The sequence below is a fragment of the Mustelus asterias genome, unplaced genomic scaffold (genome assembly GCF_964213995.1).
Source record: "Mustelus asterias unplaced genomic scaffold, sMusAst1.hap1.1 HAP1_SCAFFOLD_218, whole genome shotgun sequence".
NCBI lineage: Eukaryota > Metazoa > Chordata > Chondrichthyes > Carcharhiniformes > Triakidae > Mustelus > Mustelus asterias.
Genome location: NW_027590203.1, coordinates 376,373 through 391,537, shown reverse-complemented (window position 1 = coordinate 391,537; position 15,165 = coordinate 376,373). Strand labels below are relative to the sequence as shown.

The 15,165-nt window shown below is 49.1% G+C and overlaps 1 protein-coding gene across 1 annotated transcript in view; it reads left to right on the top strand.

Moving 5' to 3' along the window:
* Nucleotides 1-15,165, top strand: part of LOC144485766 (ankyrin repeat and fibronectin type-III domain-containing protein 1-like) — a 173,779-nt gene that overhangs the window by 121,440 nt on the left and 37,174 nt on the right. The window lies entirely within an intron of this gene.

The following is a 15,165-nucleotide window of genomic DNA, read 5'->3' as shown; positions in this document are numbered from 1 at the left end:
GAATATCTTCGCCTCAGCACCAGGAGCTCATCACAGAAACATTGTTAGTCTTTCTGACTATTATATGTATACATACATTGCTGAAAAAAGGGACATGCTGCTGAAGTTTTCTGTTTTACACTCATCAGGACAAACGCAAGAATGCCAAATTTCAAACGAGCGCAATAATTTAAACTGCAGGAGAAAAGTTGGCAAGTTGACTCTGATTGGCTGGGAGCTTGGGGAACCTATAGTTCCTGGTTGCTTTCTCCATGGCAACACCTTGGCCAATCAGAGTTTACTTGCCAACCAATCAGCACCTTTTTCATAGAATCCCTACAGTGCAGGAAGAGGCCATTCGGCCCATCGAGTCTGCACTGACAACCATCCCACCCAGGCCCTATCCCCGTAACCCCATGTATTTACCCTGCTGTTCCCCTGACACTTAGGGGCAATTGAGCATGGCCAATCCACCTAACCCGCACATCTTTCGGACTGTGGGAGGAAACCGGAGCACCCGGAGGAAACCCACGCAGACATGGGGAGAACGTGCAGACTCCGCACAGACAGTGACCCGAGGCCGGGAATTGAACCCGGGTCCCTGACGCTGTGAGACAGCAGTGCTAACCACTATGCCACCGTGCTGCCCTTTCCTCCTACAGTATAAATTGTTGTAATCATTTGAAATTTAGTATTCTTGTGTTTGGCTTGATGAGTACAAGACAAAAAACTTCAGCAACATGTCCCTCTTTTCAGCAATATTCAAAATACATATTCATCTCAAATTAAAATATATATTTTTACAACATTAATTGTTCACGGTTCCTTAGAATCCCCAATTTGAGTGAAAATGATGCAGTGAGTGGCTAGAATCTGGAATAGCTGGGAGTGTGGTGGACACAGATTCAATCAGGACTTTCTAAAGGGAATTGGATAAGCACCTGAAGAGAAAAATTACAGAGCTCTGGGGAAAAGAAAATCAGGAAAATGGGAACAACTGAGTTCCATTTCCAGAGAGCTGGCATGGATAAGATGGGCCAAACGGCCTTCTGTGCTTGGAATCTATGATTCTGATATAGGAGCTTTTAGAAATGTACGGATTGATCACCTTCGGAGAGAATAAACTTGTGAAGAGCAAGTTGTGTCTGATAAATTTAACAATGTGATTTTTGAATAAATGATTGGATAAATGAAGGGGAAACAGGAGGAGGCCATTCAGCCCCGCAAGCCTGTTCTGATATTCACAGATCTCGACCGATCTATATTTTAACAGCATTTACTCAACTTGATTCAGTAACCCTTAAAACCCTCGCCCGCAAGAATCTATGAATTGTGTACAGATGATAGATTCAGAGAATCCCTACAGTGCAGAAGGAGGCCATTCAGCCCATCAAGTCAACACCGACCACAATCCCACCAGGCCCTATTCCCGTAACCCCACATATTTACCCTGCTAATCCCCCTGACACTAGGGTCAATTTAGCACGGCCAATCCACCTAACCCGCACATCTTTGGATTGTGGGTGGAAGCTGGAGCACCCGGAGGAAACCCACGCAGACACGGGGAGAACGTGCAGACTCCACACAAACAGTGACCCAAGCCGGGAATTGAACCGGGTTCCTGGCGCTGTGAGGCAGCAGTGCTAACCACTGTGCCACCGTGCCACCCAAATGATTTTGGATACAGTGTCTTTCATAAGAAAAGGGAGCAGTAGTAGACCACTCGGCCCCTCGAGCCTGAAGGTAATACTATCATGGCTCAACTCCCCTTTCCCGCCCGCTCCCCATATCCCTCGATTCTGAGCAGATTGGGTTTCAACTGAGTAGATTGGGTTTGTACTCGTTGGAGCTTAGAAGGCTGAGGGGGGATCTTATAGAGACCTATAAGATAATGAAGGGGCTGGATAGGGTAGAGGTGGAGAGATTCTTTCCACTTAGAAAGGAAGCTAGAACTAGAGGGCACAGCCTCAAAATAAAGGGGGGTCAGTTTAGGGCAGAGTTGAGGAGGAACTTCTTCTCTCAGAGGGTGGTGAATCTCTGGAATTCTCTGCCCACTGAAGTGGTGGAGGCTACCTCGTTGAATATGTTTAAATCACGGATAGATGGATTCCTGATCAGTAAGGGAATTAGGGGTTATAGGGATCAGGCGGGTAAGTGGAACTGATCCACTTCAGATCAGCCATGCATGATCTTATTGAATGGCGGGGCAGGCTCGAGGGGCTAGATGGCCTACTCCTGCTCCTATTTCTTATGTTCCTATGTTCTTATGATTCCCTGAGAGACTAAAAATCTGTCTATGTGAGTCTTCAAAGTATTCAATAGTGGAGCTTGGCAACCCGGTAGGATAGGGAATTCCAGAGATAGACAACCCCTTGATCTTAGATCTGAATAACCTGGCCTCTTATCCTGAGACTGTGTTCTCGAACCTGCCGCCAAGGGAAGCAGTCTCTTTAGACAGTGTCTACCCTGTCAAACCCTTCTACACTTAACCAAGTTCACCTCACATTCTTCTAAACTCCAGGGAATATAGACCCAATTTACATAACCTCTGATCGATGGACAACCCATTTATCCCAGGAACCAGTCTAGTGAATTCCCTCCAAAGATGTGCGGGTTAGGTTGATTGGCCATGCTAAAATTGCCCCTTAGTGTCCTGAGATGCGTAGGTTAGAAGGATTAGTGGGTAAAATATGTAGGGATATGGGGGTAGGGCCTGGGTGGGATTGTGGTCGGTGCAGATTCGATGGGCCGAATGGCCTCTTTCTGTACTGTAGGGTTTCTATTTCTAAATACAGAGTGCAAAACTGGATACAGTACCCCAGGTCACCAATTAATGGCATCAAAGATTTATTTATTAGTGTCGCAAATAGGCTTACATTAACACTGCAATGAAGTTACTGTGAAAATCCCCTAGTCGCTACACTCCAGGTACCTGTTCGGGTACACTGAGGGAGAATTTAGCACGGCCAATGCACCCTAACCAGCACGTCTTTCAGACTGTGGGAGGAAACCGGAGCACCCGGAGGAAACCCACGCAGACACAGGGAGAACATGCAGACTCCACACAGATAGTGCCCCAAGCCAGGAATCAAACCCGGGTCCCAGGTGCTGTGAAGCAAGCACTGTGCCACCGTGCTGCCAAATGTTCCTTATCCTTGTATCCCAATCCCGTTATAACAGTAAGAAGTCTCACAACACCAGGTTAAAGTCCAACAGGTTTATTTGGAATCACGAGCTTTCAGAGCGCTTAACCCGGTGTTGTGAGACTTCTTACTGTGCCCACCCGAGTCCAACACCAGTATCCCGGCGGCACGGGATAGGGGCGGCACGGGATAGGGGCGGCGCGGTAGCACAGTGGTTAGCACTGTTGCTTCACAGCGCCAGGGAGCCAGGTTCGATTCCCGGCTTGGGTCACTGTCTGTGTGGAGTTTGCACATTCTCCTCGTGTCTGCATGGGTTTCCTCCGGGTGCTCCGGTTTCCTCCCACAGTCCAAAGATGTGCAGATTAGGTTGATTGGCCATGCTAAAATTGCCCCTTAGTGTCCTGAGATGTGTAGGTTAGAGGGATTAGTGGGTAAATGTGTAGGGATATGGGGATAGGGCCTGGGTGGGATTGTGGTCGGTGCAGACTCGATGGGCCAGATGGCCTCTTTCTGCACTGTAGGGTTTCTATGATACTTTCTATGATCCCCACTTTATAATAGTGGTCAGTTTTCCATTTGACTTCCTAATTGCTTGCTGTACCTACATGGTAATTATGTGTTCCTTGTACGTGTATGGTCAATTTTATCTGAACATCAATAGTTTCTGGTGTGCTTTTAAAATAATATTCTGTTTTTCTATTCATACTAGAAAAGTATTGCCCCCTTATTTAACCTATCAATGTCTCTTTGCAGTCTCTCTGTGTCTTCCTCACAGCCAGCATTCCCATCTAACTTTATATTGTCAGAAAGCTGCCACATCTCCGTCCCTGGAACAGTGATTCCCAGCCAGTGTGCCTTGGCACACCTGTGTGCTGTGAAGGCTTTCCAAGTGTACTGCGGAAAAAGATTCAAAATGATTCAAAATTCATGTAATTAAACCAAATTGAACTTCATCTTTGGGCGGCACGGTGTCACAGTGGTTAGCACTGCTGCCTCACAGCGCCAGGTTCAATTCCTAGTGTGGGCCACTGTCTGTGTGGAGTTGGCACATTCTCCCCGTGTCTGCGTGGGTTTCCTCCGGGTGCTCCGGTTTCCGGATATTCACAGTAACTTCATTGCAGTGCTAATGTAAGCCTACTTACGACACTAATAAATAAACCTTTGAGTGGTGCAGACTTGATTGGCCAAATGGCCTCCTTCTGCACTGTAGGGATTCTATGATTCTGTCGTCAGCATTTCTAAGACCTTGATGAACCTTGGGGCCTCCCGTGCGTGCTCTGGCTGGGGAAGAGCCGCACTCGTACGCGGTTTAGATTGTTAATGTTGATCAGGGCCATGTGCGTTGACCAACGGTACTTGGAGCTGAAGACAAAGGCTCCCATGCGTCCGCACTAAAAGCCAAAACTCGCAAAGGCGCAAAGGCCCTGGGGGAAGCGAGAGACAGTAAGAAGTCCCACAACACCAGGTTAAAGTCCAATAGGTTTATTTGGTAGCAAATACCATAAGCTTTCGGAGCGCTGCTCCTTCGCCGAAGGAGCAGCGCTCTGAAAGCTTATGGTATTTGCTACCAAATAAACCTGTTGGACTTTAACCTGGTGTTGTGAGACTTCTTACTGTGTTCACCCCAGTCCAACAACGGCACCTCCACATCATGGAAGCGAGAGAGACAGAGAGAGGTTAAAAAAACACAGGCAAGAGGACAGGGAGAAGTTAAAAAAATGGAGGTCTCAGTAAGGGAAGAAGACAGAGAGAATGGGAAGTGTGCCTCAGAATTTGTTTACAGTATAGAGGTGTGTCGTGACGTTAAAAAGGCATTGACTCCATTCTCTGTTTCTTCATGTGGATGGCACGGTGGCACAGCGGTTAGCACTGCTGCCTCACAGCGCCAGGGACCCAGGTTCAATTACCCGGCTTGGGTCACTGTCTGCGCAGAGTCTGCATGTTCTCCCCGTGTCTGCATGGGTTTCCTCCGGGCGCTCCAGTTTCCTCCCACAGTCTGAAAGACGTGTTGGTTAGGGTGCATTGGCCGTGCTAAATTCTCCCTCAGTGTACCCGAACAGGCGCCGGAGTGTGGCGACTAGGGGATTTTCACAGTAACTTCATTGCACTGTTAATGTAAGCCTACTTGTGACACTAATAAATAAACTTTAACTCTAATACAGATTGTAAATAGCTAAGGCCCCAGAACTGATCCTTGCAGCACTCCACTAGTCACAGCCTGCCAATTGGAAAAAGCTGCGTATATATCCCTGCTCCCAGCTCCTGCCCTTTCATCAATTCTCCATCCATGCTAATATACTACCTCATGAGCCCCTATCTTAACCTCTTTGCAGCCTCTCTGTGTCGTTCATAAGAACATAAGAAATAGGAGCAGGAGTAGGCCATCTAGCCCCTCGAGCCTGCCCCGCCATTCAATAAGATCATGGCTGATCTGAAGTGAATCAGTTCCACTTACCCACCTGCTCCCCATAACCCTTAATTCCCTTACCGATCGGAAATCCATATATCCGTGACTTAAACATATTCAATGAGGTAGCCTCCACCACTTCAGTGGGCAGAGAATTCCAGAGATTCACTACCCTCTGAGAGAAGAAGTTCCTCCTCAACTCTGTCCTAAACTGACCCCCCTTTATTTTGAGGCTGTGCCCTCTAGTTCTGGTTTCCTTTCTAAGTGGAAAGAATCTCTCCACTTCCGCCCTATCCAGCCCCTTCATTATCTTATATGCCTCTATAAGATCACCATAAATCTCATAAAGCTGGTTGGAAAAATCCAGGCGGATGGTATAAGAGATGTAAAAACACAGAGAGTTAGCTAACAGTCTGGAGACAGGAGGGTGGGGTAAAGGGGTGGAGGTTGGATTGGAGGAGGGTTGATGAAGTGTACCCAGGGGTTAGCACTGGACTTAGTAAATATCAAAGGTTTGGACTTGGTTAAAGGGAGTCCCCGCTTTAAAACTTTGACACGAGAATAGTGTTAGATATGTGGTCTGCTATTGAGACGAATAAACCATGCGGTCAGTGACGGTAAACTAACTGGAACTATTTATTAACAGGTCCTATCTCTAGCACAATCAACACAAGACTTCCTAGGGATGGATCTTGAGTCATCTGACACATGCTCTTAAAAGGGCATGCCTCCAACATACATAACAAGTAGGCTTGGGCAACCAGTAAGGAGGACAATAATAGAATTGAGGAAGAGATGAGTAGGTTTAATGCAATGGGCAGATTGGCGTCAGATACATAGAACATAGAACATAGAACATTACAGCGCAGAACAGGCCCTTCGGCCCACGATGTTGCACCGACCAGTTAAAAAAAAACTGTGACCCTCCAACCTAAACCAATTTCTTTTCGTCCATGAACCTATCTACGGATCTCTTAAACGCCCCCAAACTAGGCGCATTTACTACTGATGCTGGCAGGGCATTCCAATCCCTCACCACCCTCTGGGTAAAGAACCTACCCCTGACATCGGTTCTATAACTACCCCCCCTCAATTTAAAGCCATGCCCCCTCGTGCTGGATTTCTCCATCAGAGGAAAAAGGCTATCACTATCCACCCTATCTAAACCTCTAATCATCTTATATGTTTCAATAAGATCCCCTCTTAGCCGCCGCCTTTCCAGCGAAAACAATCCCAAATCCCTCAGCCTCTCCTCATAGGATCTCCCCTCCATACCAGGCAACATCCTGGTAAACCTCCTCTGCACCCTCTCCAAAGCCTCCACATCCTTCCTGTAATGTGGGGACCAGAACTGCACACAGTACTCCAAGTGCGGCCGCACCAGAGTTGTGTACAGTTGCAACATAACGCTACGACTCCTAAATTCAATCCCCCTACCAATAAACGCCAAGACACCATATGCCTTCTTAACAACCTTATCTACTTGATTCCCAACTTTCAGGGATCTATGCACACATACACCTAGATCCCTCTGCTCCTCCACACTATTCAAAGTCCTCCCGTTAGCCCTATACTCAACACAACTGTTATTCCTACCAAAGTGAATTACCTCACACTTCTCCGCATTAAACTCCATCCGCCACCTCTCGGCCCAACTTTGCAACCTGTCTAAGTCTTCCTGCAGACTACGACACCCTTCCTCACTGTCTACCACACCACCGACTTTGGTGTCATCAGCAAATTTGCTAATCCACCCAACTATACCCTCATCCAGATCATTAATAAATATTACAAACAGCAGTGGCCCCAAAACAGATCCCTGAGGTACACCACTTGTAACCGCACTCCATGATGAATATTTACTATCAACCACCACCCTCTGTTTCCTATCCGCTAGCCAATTCCTGATCCAATTTCCTAGATCACCCCCAATCCCATACATCTGCATTTTCTGCAGAAGCCTACCATGGTGAACCTTATCAAACGCCTTACTAAAATCCATATATACCACGTCCACTGCCTTGCCCCCATCCACCTCCTTGGTCACTTTCTCAAAAAACTCAATAAGGTTAGTAAGGCACGACCTACCTGCCACAAAACCATGCTGACTATCACCTATCAATTCATTACTCTCCAAATAACTATAAATCCTATCCCTTATAATTTTTTCCAACATCTTGCCGACAACAGAAGTGAGACTCACCGGTCTATAATTCCCGGGGAAGTCTCTGTTCCCCTTCTTAAACAATAAAGTCTCTGTTCCCCTTCTTATACAAGTTAACATAAAAAAATGTCAGGGAATGCCTGTTCAGAGGAAAACCACTGGTGTAGGCTTAGTGGGAAGGGGCTGCAGGGAGTTATGGGAAGGGGCTGCAGGGGGTTATGGGAAGGGGCTGCAGGGGGTTATGGGAAGGGACTTCAGGGGGTTATGGGAAGGGGCTTCAGGAGGTTATGGGAAGGGGCTGCAGGGGGTTATGGGAAGGGGCTGCAGGGGGTTATGGGAAGGGGCTGCTGGGGGTTATGAGAAGGGGCTGCAGGGGGTTAATGGGAAGGGGCTGTAGGGGGTTATGGGAAGGGGCTTCAGGGGGTTATGGGAAGGGGTTAATGGGGGTTATGGGAAGGGGTTAATGGGGATTATGGGAAGGGATTAATGGGGGTTATGGGAAGGGGCTGCAGGGGGTTATGGGAAGGGCTTAATGGGGGTTATGGGAAGGGCTTAATGGGGGTTATGGGAAGGGGTTAATGGGGGTTATGGGAAGGGGTTAATGGGGGTTATGGGAAGGGGCTGCAGGGGGTTATGGGAAGGGGCTGCAGGGGGTTATGGGAAGGGGCTGCAGGGGGTTATGGGAAGGGGCTGCAGGGGGTTATGGGAAGGGGTGAGATATTGCACTTTGGAAGGACAAACCAAAGAAGAACGTACAGGGTAAATGGTAGGACTCTGAAGAGTGCAGTTGAACAGAGGGATCTGGGAATACAGGTACAGAGTTCCCTAAAAGTGACGTCACAGGTGGATAGGGTCGTAAAGAGTGCCTTTGGTACATTGGCCTTTATAAATCGGAGTATCGAGTATAAAAGTTGGAGTGTTATGGTAAGGTTATATAAGGCATTGGTGAGGCCGAATTTGGAGTATTGTGTACAGTTTTGGTCACCTAGTTACAGGAAGGATGTAAATAAGATTGAAAGAGTGCAGAGAAGGTTCACAAGGATGTTGCCGGGACTTGAGAAGCTGAGTTACAGAGAGAGATTGAATAGGTTGGGACTTTATTCCCTGGAGCGTAGAAGATTGAGGGGAGATTTGATAGAGGTGTATAAGATTTTGATGGGTATAGATAGAGTGAATGCAAGCAGGCTTTTTCCGCTGAGGCTAGGGGAGAAAAAAACCAGAGGGCATGGGTTAAGGGTGAAAGGAGAAAAGTTTAGAGGGAATATTAGGGGGGGCTTCTTCACGCAGAGAGTGGTGGGAGTGTGGAATGAGCTGCCGGATAAAGTGGTAAATGCGGGGTCACTTTTAACATTTAAGAAAAACTTGGACGGGTTCATGGATGAGAGAGGTGTGGAGGAATATGGTCCAAGTGCAGGTCAGTGGGACTAGGCATAAAATGGTTCGGCACAGACAAGAAGGGCCAAAAGGCCTGTTTCTGAGCTGTAATTTTCTATGGTTCTATGGGCTGCAGGGGGTTATGGGAAGGGGCTGTCGGGGGTTATGGGAAGGGGTTAATGGGGGTTATGGGAAGGGGTTAATGGGGGTTAATGAACTGAACGAGTTTGAATTCAGTGACCTGGATTTCAGGGTCAGCGGCGAGATGATGGTTCAAGCCACTGACCTCAGAAATCTGGCGATAAACGTGTCTGAGATTCCCCCTTTCCTGAACACATTGTTTTTAGTGTCAGTTGAAGGGAATCTCAGCGCTGGAGTAACTAGAGTAACAATGAAGTTAAATCCATCATTAAACACTCACTTCACCACAATCAGAAAGGTGTAACTTTCTCAGGGGTTGTTACAGACGAATGGTGTTAAAGTAGGAATTCACATCAAACCAGGTGATTTCAGAAGATTTCCATCTGCGGGGATTCCCAGAGTGTGTCCGGTGAAGGAGCGGGGAATCGCTGGCAGCACCTTCCACCTTTAGAGGCACAAGATCAGACACCAGAAATTATTGACCGGGATTCCCCGACCTCGCCCACCGCCGGGATTCTCCAGTCCCGCTGCTGTGAATGAAGATTTGGCTGAGCTTCAAAGTCTCCGTTCTCGCTGGCAGCAGCAGAGGGGCGCGTGCGAGATCGGAGAATCCCACTAGGATGCTACCGGGACTTGATGGTTTGAGTTCTAGGGAGAGGCTGGATAGACTGGGACTTTTTTCTCTGGAGCATAGGGGGCTGAGGGGGTGACCTTATAGAGGTCTATAAAATAATGAGGGGCATAGACAAGGTAGATCGTCAATATCTTATCCCAAAGGTAGGGGAGTCTAAAACTAGAGGGCATAGGTTTAAGGTGAGAGGGGAGAGATACAAAAGTGTCCAGTGGGGCAATTTTTTCACACAGAGGGTGGTGAGTGTCTGGAACAAGTTGCCAGAGGTAGTAGTAGAGGCGGGTACAATTTTGTCTTTTAAAAAGCATTTAGACAGTTACATGGGTAAGATGGGTATAGAGGGATATGGGCCAAACGCAGGCAATTGGGACTCGCTTAGCGGTTAAAGAAAAGGGGCGGCATGGACAAGTTGGGCCGAACGGCCTCTTTCCATGGTGTAAACTCGATGATTCTATTCCCCTTCTATGACTCTGTCTCTTTCCCAGTTGTAATGATGGAGACATTGATAGGCTCATTGCTTGAGTTCTAAAGAAGAGTTCTATTGGACGCAGAATGTTGGTCAGGATTCTCTGAACGTCCATGCCAGCAGGATTCTCCAGCCCCGCTGCAGTGAACGGAGATTTGTCTGAGCACCAAATTCTCTGTCCTCACTGGTAAATTCCAGCTGTTAACTCCGCTTCTCTCCACAGATGCTGCCAGACCCGCTGATCTTTTTTCCAGCACTCCCTGTATTTATCTCAGATTTCAAGCATCCGCGGTATTTTGCTTTTATTTATCTGACAGTTTCGCCACTATTTTAGAATCACAAAATGCAGACCAACATTTTCTGCCAATGTGAATGCTCGGAGATAGAATCCCTACAGTGCAGAAGGAGGTCATTCAGCCCATCGAGTCTGCACCGACCGCAATCCCACCCAGGCCCTATTCCCGTAACCCCATGTAGTCCCCTAGCCAGCAACCCCCTAGCTAGTCCCCCTGACACTAAGGGGCAATTTAGCACGGCCAATCCACCTAACCCGCACATCTTTCAAACTGTGGGAGGAAACCGGAGCACCCGGAGGAAACCCACACAGACACGGGGAGAACGTGCAAACTCCACACAGACAGTGACCCCAAGCCGGGAATCGAACCCGGGTCCCTGCTGCTGTGAGGCAGCAGTGCTAACCACTGTGCCACCGTGCTGCCCAGGATGATGCCAGAAAAATAAAGGACAAATACCATTTAGTCTTCATCGATAATTCATACAAACGTATGAATGAAGAGCAGGAGTGGACCATTCGACCCTTCGAGTCTACTCTATCATTGAATAAGATCGCCATTGATCTGACTGGCTGTGGCCTCAACTTCCCATTACTGACGACATAGAGTCATAGAGATTTACAGCATGGAAACAGGCCCTTCGGCCCAACTTGTCCGTGCCGTCCGAATTACTCCCTTGCCAGTCAAAGTTCTATCGATCTCAGCTTTGAAATTATTCAGTGACTCACAGCTTCCACTGCCCTCCGGGGAAGAGAGTTCCAAAGACTCGCAACCCTCGGAGAGAGAAACTAAATCTCCTCATCTCCGTCTGAGACGGGAGACCCCCGTGTCTCCTGGTTCTAGTCTCTCCCGCAAAGGGAAACACCCTCTCAGCACCCAGAGTCTCGAGTCCTCTTATGTATCTTGTGTCTCTTTCAATAAGGTCGCCTCTCATTCTCCTAAACTCCAGTGAGTACAGGCCCAGCCTGTTCAACCTTTCCTCGTAAGATCAAACACCCACACCTGTCGAAATCTCGACTTCCGAGTTTGACTTTAACACAAACACACATTAACACAGGATACTTAACCGACAGATTGTCTTTATTTTACTTGCTAGCAAGGGGAGAGTCTTGTTACAATGGGCTAGAGACACCACTCCACCAGACAAGAAAAATCATCCTGGTTTATACAATTCTGCAGCTCACAGTCAGTTGGACACAATCCAATCAAAAGTGTTACAAATGTCATACTTTACGTATTGATCCAATAGAAAAAAACACTGAACTACCCTGATCTGTGAGATCACGACACCTCGTGGGCACCCCAATATATCATCCCTAAGCTTGTCCTCTAGTCTCTTAGTCAGGCATCATGTCCCTATTTGTGGGTGGCACGGTAGCACAGTGGTTAACACTGCTGCCTCACAGCGCCAGGGACCCGGGTTCGATTCCCGGCTTGGGTCACTGTCTGTGTGGAGTCTGCACATTCTCCCCGTGTCTGCGTGGGTTTCCTCCGGGTGCTCCGGTTTCCTCCCACAGTGCAAAGATGTGCGGGTTAGGTTGATTGGCCGTGTGATGCGCGTTATCACACACGAGGCTTGATGCTCAGGAAATAAAGGCTTTTATTTGCTGTAACAAAGCAGCCAACAATTATATACACGATCCCAGACTGAGGGGTCCCAGCCAGAGCAGGGACCTTTATACCTCTCCCAGGAGGCGGAGCCCGACTGGGATGTACCACAACACTACAGTACAAAGGTGTAACGACCCCACCCTAACCCCAACAGCAACAAGTAGCACAACCCATCCCTAACCCAACAGCAACATATATACATACTTGTAGTACTGGCCAGACCCTGGCTCAGTACTATCTAGTGGGAACCAACGATGGTTCACCACATTCACCCCTCCTTTGAAAACAAAGGCCGGCGGGGTACAAAAACAGAATAATTTGTCATCAGTCTATAAGTTCAGACGGTCAGGGGGACCGCACCGTCGTTGTGACCTCCTCAATACCGGCGATGACACCGGAGTAGGCACTCGCGGTGGTGTTCTCCCCAAGGCGATGTCCAACTGTTCCTCCACAGACTCACGGGTCGGTTGACCCTGAGGTGATGGTAATCCATAGAGTTCCGACACGCCCTGAAGTGGCGACCATCCTCTGGACTTAGGCAAGCTGTACACGGGAGTAAAAGGGTTAAGTAATGGTCCCGATGCTGCCCGCGCCGTGTCCGGAGGGGAAACAAGAGTTATGGGGTTTGTAACAGGGGGTATGGGAGCGACAGGGGTTGCTACGTCCCCTGCTGGCGCCAGGTCTCGGATCGAGACCGTGTCCTCTCACCCGTCAGGGTATGCCACAGAGGCATACTGAGGGTTGGCGTGGAGGAGATGGACCTGTTCGACCAACGGGTCGGACTTGCGGGCCCTTACATGTCGCCGCAGGAGGACGGGTCCTGAGTACGTCAACCAAGACGGTAATGAGGTCCCCGAGGAAGACTTCCGAGGGAATGAAAACATCCTCTCATGGGGAGTAGCGTTGGTTGTCGTACACAGGAGTGAGCGTATGGAGTGGAGCGCATCAGGGAGCACCTCTTGCCAACGGGCGACTGGAAGGCTTTTTGACTTCAACGCCAGTAAGACAGCCTTCCAGACTGTAGCATTCTCACGTTCCACCTGTCCGTTACCCCTAGGGTTGTATCTCGTGGTTCTACTAGAGGCAATCCCGTATGAGAGCAGGTATTGCCTCAAGTCATCGCTCATGAACGACGAGCCCCTATCGCTGTGAATGTAGCCGGGGTACCCGAACAGGGTAAAAAGATCACAGAATGCCTTGATAACCGTGGCAGCGGATGTATCAGAGCAGGGAACAACAAAAGGGAATCTAGAGTACTCGTCAATGGTGTTGAGGAAGTACACATTCCGATCTGTTGAGGGAAGGGGGCCCTTAAAGTCGACACTCAGTCTCTCGAAGGGACGAGTGGCCTTGACTAAATGTGCCCGGTCAGGTCGGTAAAAGTGCGGTTTGCATTCCGCGCATACCCGACAGCTTCTTGTTATGGACCTGACGTCCTCCACCGAGTAGGGCAGATTGCGGGCTTTTATAAAGTGGTAGAGCCGAGTGACCCCAGGATGGCATAGGTCATTATGGAGAGCCTGCAAACGGTCCTCCTGTATACTGGCGCATGTTCCACGCGAGAGGGCATCTGAGGGCTCATTGAGTTTCCCTGGACGATACATGATGTCATAGTTATAGGTGGAGCCTTCAATTCTCCACCGCAAGATCTTGTCATTCTTGATCTTGCCCCTCTGCGTGTTGTTGAACATGAACGCCACGGACCACTGGTCCGTGATCAGGGTGAACCGTTTTCCCGCCAAGTAATGGCGCCAGTGCCTGACGGCCTCCACAATGGCCTGGGCCTCCTTTTCCACCGCTGAATGCCGGATTTTGGGGCCTTGGAGGGTGCGGGAAAAAAATGCGACGGGCCTGCCCGCCTGGTTAAGTGTGGCGGCCAGGGCGAAATCAGATGCATCGCTCTCCACCTGAAAGGGGATGGACTCATCAACTGCATGCATCGTAGCTTTCGCGATGTCGGCTTTTAATTTATCAAAGGCCAATCGGGCCTCTGGTGTTAGGGGAAAAGTAGTGGACTTAATGAGCGGACGGGCTTTGTCCACGTAGTTGGGAACCCACTGCGCATAATAAGAGAAGAAGCCTAAGCATCTTCTCAGTGCTTTTGCGCTAGTGGGCAGGGGAAGTTCAGAAAGGGGTCGCATACGGTCTGGATCAGGGCCAATGACCCCGTTTTCCACCACGTACCCTAGGATGGCTAAACGGCGCGTACGAAACACACACTTCTCCCTGTTGTAGGTCAGGTTCAGGCGAGATGCAATGCGTAGGAAATTCAGGAGATTTGTGTCGTGATCCTGCTAGTCATGGCCGCAGATGGTGACATTATCCAGGTACGGGAAGGTAGCCCGCAGCCCGTTCTGGTCCACCATTCGGTCCATAGCACGCTGGAAGACCGAGACCCCATTGGTGACACCAAAGGGAACCCTGAGAAAGTGATACAAGCGACCATCCGCCTCAAAAGCCGTGTATTGTCGGTCCTCTGGGCGAATGGGGAGTTGGTGGTAGGCAGACTTGAGGTCTATGGTGGAGAACACCCGGTACTGCGCAATCTGATTGACCATATCAGATATGCGCGGGAGGAGATAGGCATCCAGCTGCGTGTATCGATTAATGGTCTGACTATAGTCAATGACCATCCGGGGTTTGTTCCCGCTCTTGACCACCACGACCCGCGCTCTCCACAGACTAGCGCTGGGTTGTATGATCCTTCCTTTGAGGAGCCGCTGAACCTCAGATCGAATGAAGATCCGATCCTCAGCGCTGTAACGCCTACTCTTAGTCGCAATGGGCTTGCAGCCTGGCACAAGATTCTGGAACAGGGAGGGTGTGGTGATCTTCAGCGTCAAGAGGCTACAGGCCTCTCGACGCTGCGTTGGGCAATTTGGAGGCTGCTGTTCTCACACTGAAAGCGAAAGGAGTGGCCCACCGTACTGTAGGGTTACACTCCTCAAGTGGACCA